Source organism: Panicum virgatum, chromosome 2K (assembly GCF_016808335.1).
Source record: "Panicum virgatum strain AP13 chromosome 2K, P.virgatum_v5, whole genome shotgun sequence".
NCBI lineage: Eukaryota > Viridiplantae > Streptophyta > Magnoliopsida > Poales > Poaceae > Panicum > Panicum virgatum.
This window is the reverse complement of record NC_053137.1, coordinates 51,287,374-51,295,150: the sequence shown is the minus strand read 5'-3', so window position 1 is coordinate 51,295,150 and position 7,777 is coordinate 51,287,374.

Sequence of the window (7,777 nt, the reverse complement as noted above, 5' to 3'; positions counted from 1 at the left end):
CTTGTTTTGTTCTTGCCCGCCATCTCGTGATCTGAGGGCCATGTACGTCAAGATTTCTATGCTGGAACGGGAGGATGCAGAAGCCAAACCACACCACGCAGCTTCAATACTTTCGGTTCTGCCTGTACACCGCATTTCTGGATTCTGAATCCTTCCCATCCAAAGCCAATATCCGAACAAACTTGCACGTATTCGGGCCCTGCTGCTACATTTCAGTCCGGTTCTTCAACAGGGGACCTTTGCCATTTGCGTACAGCAGCGCGTGTGTTCATGTGGTCGTGCTTCGTGCAGCACTGCCCGGGGTCTGGGTGAAGTAATGAAGCTGGTTGGTGAAGGGTTCAGAGCATGGTCCAATCCGCTGCTCGTTTTAGCATCTTTAATGGGCGGCATGAGCCAATTGGTACAAGCCGCTGTGCCGGCCGTTTCGGAAGGAGAGGACCATCTGGCTGCTGCCAATTCAGGCCAGGGGGCCACTGGCCCACGGTTGCGAGAACTTGCGTTTGGAGATTTCAGTGGCGAGGTAGAAGTGTCTGCCAGTTGCGATGCTAAATATTTTAAGCGCCAAATGGAATGTCGGCACGATGCCACGAGAGGCTGCTGTTGCAGCGTTGCATGTTTCCATACTTAAGATTTGCAGCACAGGATTCGGTTAAGCCACAAGCTATTATATACCTTCTCTTCTTGCATCAGACTTACTGAAACTCTGAAATGCCAATCATTTTCTTCTCTTTTTCTCCTGATGGTGAGTGGAATGGAGATCATGCATGATAGTGGAGAGTTGATGGAGACACTGCGCAATTGTGCATTTCAGCAGTGGTGTTCTGCAGAAGAGATAGTGCGATGATGAGGAGCAGAACATTGGAACCCTTCTAATAAGCCCAATTTATATTTATTCCCCAGTGCCAACATATCTGTCTGTCCATGCTGGCACCCGTCCTGATCCATCCATCATCATGCTATTCATGCATCCAGAGCGGTTCTTGTCCACACTCAATGTGCCTTAATCACAAGCTCTTCCTTGCATAGGCCATCAGATTCCAGCGAATCAGTATTGTACTATTGTATTTGGTCTTGTGCTACAGGTTCCCAGAAGAGAAGCAAACGTATCACCTTTGCACGCGTACCCTGTGAAAATTGCTTCTACAGTTCTACTGCAGGCAAAAATCTGAACTCTGTTGGCGCCAATCTAGGGCCAACACACGAATGTGCTTGATCGCGCGGTGAGCGCCGGCACAATTGCAGCGCCGATGCTCAGACCGGTCAGGGTAACCGGTCAGACCAGTTCGCCGGTGCAGAACGGCGAAATCCGACGAACGCTCGCCCAGGAGGGACCCCGTCAGGGCAAGCGCGCGTAGGGTTGTTCTAGGATCGGCAGGCCACCTAGAACGCCTTCAGACGTCGCGGAGACGAAGGAAGAACAGCAGATTGGGGAGGGAAGGAGCTAGGGTTTAGAGATAAAAGTAAAGACATAAAAATAAAGGAAAGTAATGTATTGATGTGTTTTTGATCGATTGGATGTCTCAATCGGCCATGGCCCTTTATAGACATCCAATCGGCCGTGGCCCTTTATATTTATAAGGTGGGTGGACTTGTCCCGCAAGAAATCCTATCACAAGATCTAAATTTATGAAAATTTCTAGTTGCACTCGGACTCTGCTTGGACCGGTCAGACCGGTCTGTCCCTGCCGGATAGGCCACAGTGCCTCGACCGGTCAGACCGCTTGGTCAGACCGGTCAGACCGGTTGGTGCAAATTTTGGCTGTTAACATATGCCCCCCTGTTTTTTGGTAAAGCTTGCTTGCCAAAAAAACATTCTTCTGAGCCAAAATTGTCTAAGAGCGATGATTAACACTACATCGGCCATTTTTTTACTAAAGGCGATAAACAATTATCGGCTATGTTTTGCTCAAGTCGATGTTGAAACAATTTGTTTGGGCCGCCACACCTTCTTCATTGTCGCTGACGTCTTTGGCACGACCTCCACTTGTTGTTCCATTGCCTCCTTCTTGCGCATACGTTGCAGCCTTTGCTTCTGAGTATGAGACAAGCCTGAGGGACACCACCTCGGCTGTAAATACTTTGAATCTTGCTCCTTGCTCTTCTCATTCTCTTTGCTGCAATCAACATCTTGGTTGACCGGATTATCGCTAGCAACAATCAATCTTTGTAGTAATGCATGATTTGGATACATAGGAGGATATTGAATATAATATGATTGCATATGCATCCTACTATAATCCATAGGTGTATAAAAATAATGATACCAGCAATATCATGGAGCAATCGGTCCACTAGATGAAGTACAATTACCTTGACTCGATTGCTCTTGATGTTTTGACAATGATCCCGTATCCTTGACTTCGGTTGGTCGCGCCTTCTGTCTCTGAGCACTCCCTTCCTTCTCATATTTGGCCAAGAGTTCCTTGAAACTCGGCCTTGTCTTGCTTTTGGAGGAATTCCCAAACTTACTGGGCATACCGGTCAGACCGGTCGAACCGGTCAGACCGCCACTGTGGCTGGTCAGACTGGTCGATTTGTTGTCGGCCTCTTTTTCCTTGTCCTGCCCCCCGAGCGTTGAAGCCTCTGTCGCAACTCGAGGAGTCTTGCTCTACAGCACCTTTTTCTCATGCCTTTCCTCACCAACCACCACATTGTTCCCTTTATTTGATTCGGCTTGATGCGGCCGAATCAATACTTTTGGATTTGACAACTCAAGTGTATGAACAAGAAAAGGATTTTGATCAATTTGCATCGCAGGATCAACCAATCATCCTTCATTTATAGCCGATTGTATTTGTCTACGAAGAACATTGCAATCATTAGTTGCAAGAGAAAAAGTATTGTGTAACTTACAATATGCACGCCGCTTCAATTTCTCCGTCGATGGAATAGTGTGAGAGAACTTAATCTTCCCAAGCTTTGCCAATTCATCAAAAATTATATCACACTTTGTCACATCAAAAGTGAATTTAATCTCATCTTGCCGATTTTTAGAAATCGGCTTTAAAGAAGTACAAGTGCTGGGCTTATCACTAGATGACCATACAAATTCAGCAGCATATACTTCATTACTCTCATCGTCTGAAGATTCTCCTTGTAGCATATGCATACTAAGACGATCGGGTTTAAATATTGCATCTTTACTTCGGCTTTCTTGAGCCAAAGCCCTTTGCAATACTTGATTAACGGTTAGAAACTCATATCCTTCTAATTTTTCTTTAATACGAGATCTCAAACCATTAAGAGCTAATTCGGCAAGATCTTTTTCAGAAATAACCAAACTATAACATCGGTTTTTTGTATCTCTAAATCTTCTAACAAATTCAGCAACAGATTCATCATGTTTTTGCTTAACCGATGTTAAATGACCTAGCCTCAATTCATTATCACCATTGAAAAAATGCTCATGAAATTTATGCTCTAATTGAGACCATATTTGGATAGAATTAGGAGCTAATGCCGAAAACCATGAAAAAGCAGTGCCAGATAAAGACAAAGGGAACATTCTAATTTTCAAATTATCAAGACTCCCATAATTTTCCATTTGTGCATTAAACTGACTAACATGCTCTCATGTAGTCCTACTATCCTCCCCAGTGAATTTAATAAATTCAGGCACCTTGAAATTCTGAGGATATGGTATGGAATCAAAACTCTCATGATATGGTTTTTGACAAACAAGAGTTTTATCCTTAAGTTCTATGCCGAAAGACTCATTAAACATAACAGCCAAATCTTTCTTATGTTTCTCAAGTATTTGATTAAAATAAGAATCATTTGGCCTCTGAACATTGGCGCTAGAACTATTCGGCATTTGCGGTGCATGTTTCGGCTGTGTATATGGTGTCTGCTGCGAATAACCATGGTTTGGCATTGCACCATATGAATAGTCCAAACATTGGGGAGGCATAGTATACGGATTATAAGTCATAGTTGCGTATGGAGGAACACCATAACTAGTAAACCCATTTGTTCGGCTAAAATCAGCCTGAACAGGAGGCATACTAGCAATAGGTTCAGGAAACGACTGATACGCCACCAGAGCACAAGGACCGGTCTGACCGGTCGGGAAACCGGTCTGACAGGTTGGAACCGGTCCACCGAGACCGGTCTGACCGGTTTGTGCAACCGGTCTGACCGTTCCATTCGCGTACTGCTCTGAAGGTTTCTGATCATCATAAAAATTCATCGGCATGCCGTACTGTGGTGCGGGTATCGCCGATGATTCAGGAGGCATAGAGTGATTTTGAAAAGTACCAGCAACACTAGATATAGGAGCACTACTATCATTGGCCAAGGGTTGCTTTCCTAAGGACTTATCAATCATATTTTTAACAGTAGCAAACACCTTTTCTTGACCATCAACCATTAATTGAGTAAATTGCTCCAAAATATCAGGCGATGCTGAAGTACTTACATTATTATTTGTTTTGGCATGTTCTTCTTCATCCGAAAGAATGACCACCTCCTTGTCCTTGAAGACTTCACCCTTCCGGTTCTGGAGAAGTGAGACAAGAACCACTGACGCTTCTCTTCGATTTCTTTCTCTTTGCGCCGTGTGTTCTCCTCTTCGCACTCCTTGATGAAGGCTTTATAAGCTTGACGATCTTCAACCAACAGTTGATCAGGAGTCGGTCTAACGATGTTGCTGGCATCAACATCACTACTTGACAACTTCACCATGATAGTATGTGGAGTAGATTAGATCGGTTTAAACAACCAAGATCTTTCTTCCCCAGCAGAGTTGCCAAAAAATGTTGGCGCCAATCTAGGGCCAACACACGAATGCGCTTGATCGCGCGGTGAGCGACGGCACAATTGCAGCGCCGATGCTCAGACCGGTTAGACCGGTCGGGGTAACCGGTCAGACCGGTTCGCCGGTGCAGAACGGCGAAATCCGACGAACGCTCGCCCGGGAGGGACCCCGTCAGGGCAAGCGCACGTAGGGTTGTTATAGGATCGGCAGGCCACCTAGAACGCCTTCAGACGTCGCGGAGACGAAGGAAGAACAGCAGATTGGGGATGGAAGGAGCTAGAATTTAGAGATAAAAGTAAAGGCATAAAAATAAAGAAAAGTAATGTATTGATGTGTTTTTAATCGATTGGATGTCTCAATCGGCCGTGGCCCTTTTTATTTATAGGGTGGGTGGACTTGTCCCGCAAGAAATCCTATTACAAGATCTAAATCTATGAAAATCTCTAGTTGCACTCGGACTCTGTTTGGACCGGTTAGACCGGTCAGACCCACGGGTCAGACCGGTCGGTCCCTGCCGGACAGGCCACAGTTCCTCGACCGGTCAGACCGGTTGCTGCCAATTTTGTCTTTCAACAGCCTCATCGATATCTGTCTACATGAATGAATCCTGAATTCCTAATTGGGTTGCAGCTCAGCTATGAAGTTGATCCAAGTAGCCAGGATCAGGACTGATGTTTGCTCGCTAAATTGGGCAATCAATTCGCACTAGCATTTTCAGTCAACATTTCTCTTTTGGAGAAAAAACGGGGCATTTTCAGTGCACATCCTCGAACCAAGAACACGGACTAATTTATACCAGGGAAAATAAATTCGCTGTCGGCATCTAGATGGTTCTTGCAATCTAATGCCACGGCCCACGCTGCAGCCTCAAACAACACACTGAATCGAACCAGGGTAGTAGGACCAGAGAGAATCTGATAAATTATGCAGAAAGCAACAAATATGCCTCAGATCAAACAACACACTTGAAATGCTGTGTGGTGATCAACGAGGTCTGTCCGCACAACAGCCTGAATACCTCGTTCAGCATAACAAAATCTTTTGTGGGCAGAAAAGGCACTTTGGATCTGAGGCTTGGGATCTTGGAAATGGTGTGTTCCTGCCGCATTGTGGAATGTACATGGGTCAAGATCCTGGCTCCCCTTTCTTGCTGCACACTTCAGGTTACTGCATTAGTTGGGGTTGCTAAGGACAGTTAAGCACTGGCATTTCACAGCCACTAGTTTAGTCATGTGGTTAGGAAGTATACTTGTATCTGAGAAATTGTATAGTGCCTTGAAGCCAGTGCTGCAGGTATAGTATTATACTATTATTAGTGCTAGAGAGAAGTTTGGTCCCCGGCAACCTCTGACTTGCCGTTGAATGGCATTAGACCAGAAACTTTGACTTAACCTTGACGATCTGCAAGTGCTTCACCACTCGCCAAAAAGTGAGTTTCACCATCTCTTGCTCTGAGTTGATGTGCCCCCATTTCTAAGTGCACACAGATCCAACTGAATATGCCTTAGTCACTGTAAACATGCTTGTTCCTGTCATTCTGGCTCGCCTCCAATACGCGTTACCCGTTCCAGCTTCCTGCGGGTCTCAGAGAAAAAGGGTGTGTCTACACATCCAGCAGCAGGAAAATTCAGTTGGGATCATAAAGCGAGATGTGGTTGTTGGCTGCCTGCCAGACCCACTAACCAAGTATTCTGTACTCCTTACATAGGCAGAATCGAATTGCAAGTGTAACGGTTTTTATCTGAGAAAAAATGTCAAACCAAGGAGACTCACCATTTAGACCTCCATGGCTTGAATGTCAATGCTTAGATTTATAGTTGCGGTGGTTGGGTTGGGAGGATTTGGTTCTTACTTTCTGGACATTATCCAAAAACCTGATCTCCTTTTCTTTTTATACGACCCTCATTTGGTTTTTGCCCCTTGTGACTCAAGTTTCTCGTCACTGGCCAAATGGGTCAAACTCTCACTTTCCATGGTTTCAGAAAGAAAAAAAAATGTGTGTGTGTTGAGAGGGGTGGGGGGGGGGGAGCAACTACCATGGCCAGTGGCACGATGATTGATAATGGCATCCATGGCCGTCTCCCCTCTGTTTCTCTTTCCTCCTCATATTCGCCGCGTTGCATGCTACTGGAACCTCAGACACCTGCGTGCGTGGGCGTGGACTGATGAGGAGGAACTGAACTGGCAGTGGTGGCGCACGGGATGAGCCCTCACGGTCTGCCTCTGGTCTGGCATGCGAGCTGCGGCAAGGCGGCGAGGCCGCCGACCGGCCGCCTCCGCCGCGAGCGCGGCTCACCATCACCGTCGTCCCGCCCGGGACTGTCCCGGCGGCCGACGCGGAGCATGCGGGACGGCCAGAGTCCCGTCCCGTGCTGCCCGGAGAGGCGGCGACGCGGGCCACGGGTGTGTGTGTTACGCCGCCGCCGTCGCGGGATCCAGGCCTTGGGGGTGATTCTGCGTGGAAAATAACTCTGCAGGGGGTTTTCCGAGATATTCCCTTGCCGTTAATCTGAGCCGCCCACGTAGAATTGAATGGTCAGCAAAGACCCAAAATATTTCATTTACCGTTCTCCCCTAGTTGGCCGAGAGCTTCAGAACGAGGTGTCCTTCCCTTCAACCAGTGGCGGATCTAGGATTTTAGTTCAGGATATGCCGGATCGATATTTTAATATATAATTTTCTAAGATACAGCGAACAATTTGATATAAAATTAAAATTTGCCAAGTAATTTAGTACATAAAGGTAAATAATTGAAAATATGGCCATATATTTAAATGATATCTTAATATCTAAAATCACTCGACGATAATCGGAGAGTCAAGCTGGCATGGCTGCTAGGTTGCCATAAGGTTGGATTGAAAAGCACTCTCTAGAAAACAAGAATGAGTTATGTGATGGAATCATCAAAATTATGAAAAATTATGTTAAATTGAGTATACAACTAAGCAGAGTATTTGAATTAGTTTGGATTTGATCTAGTGACTAGTAGTTTCTCCAAATTAGAGACCTAGTAATAAATTA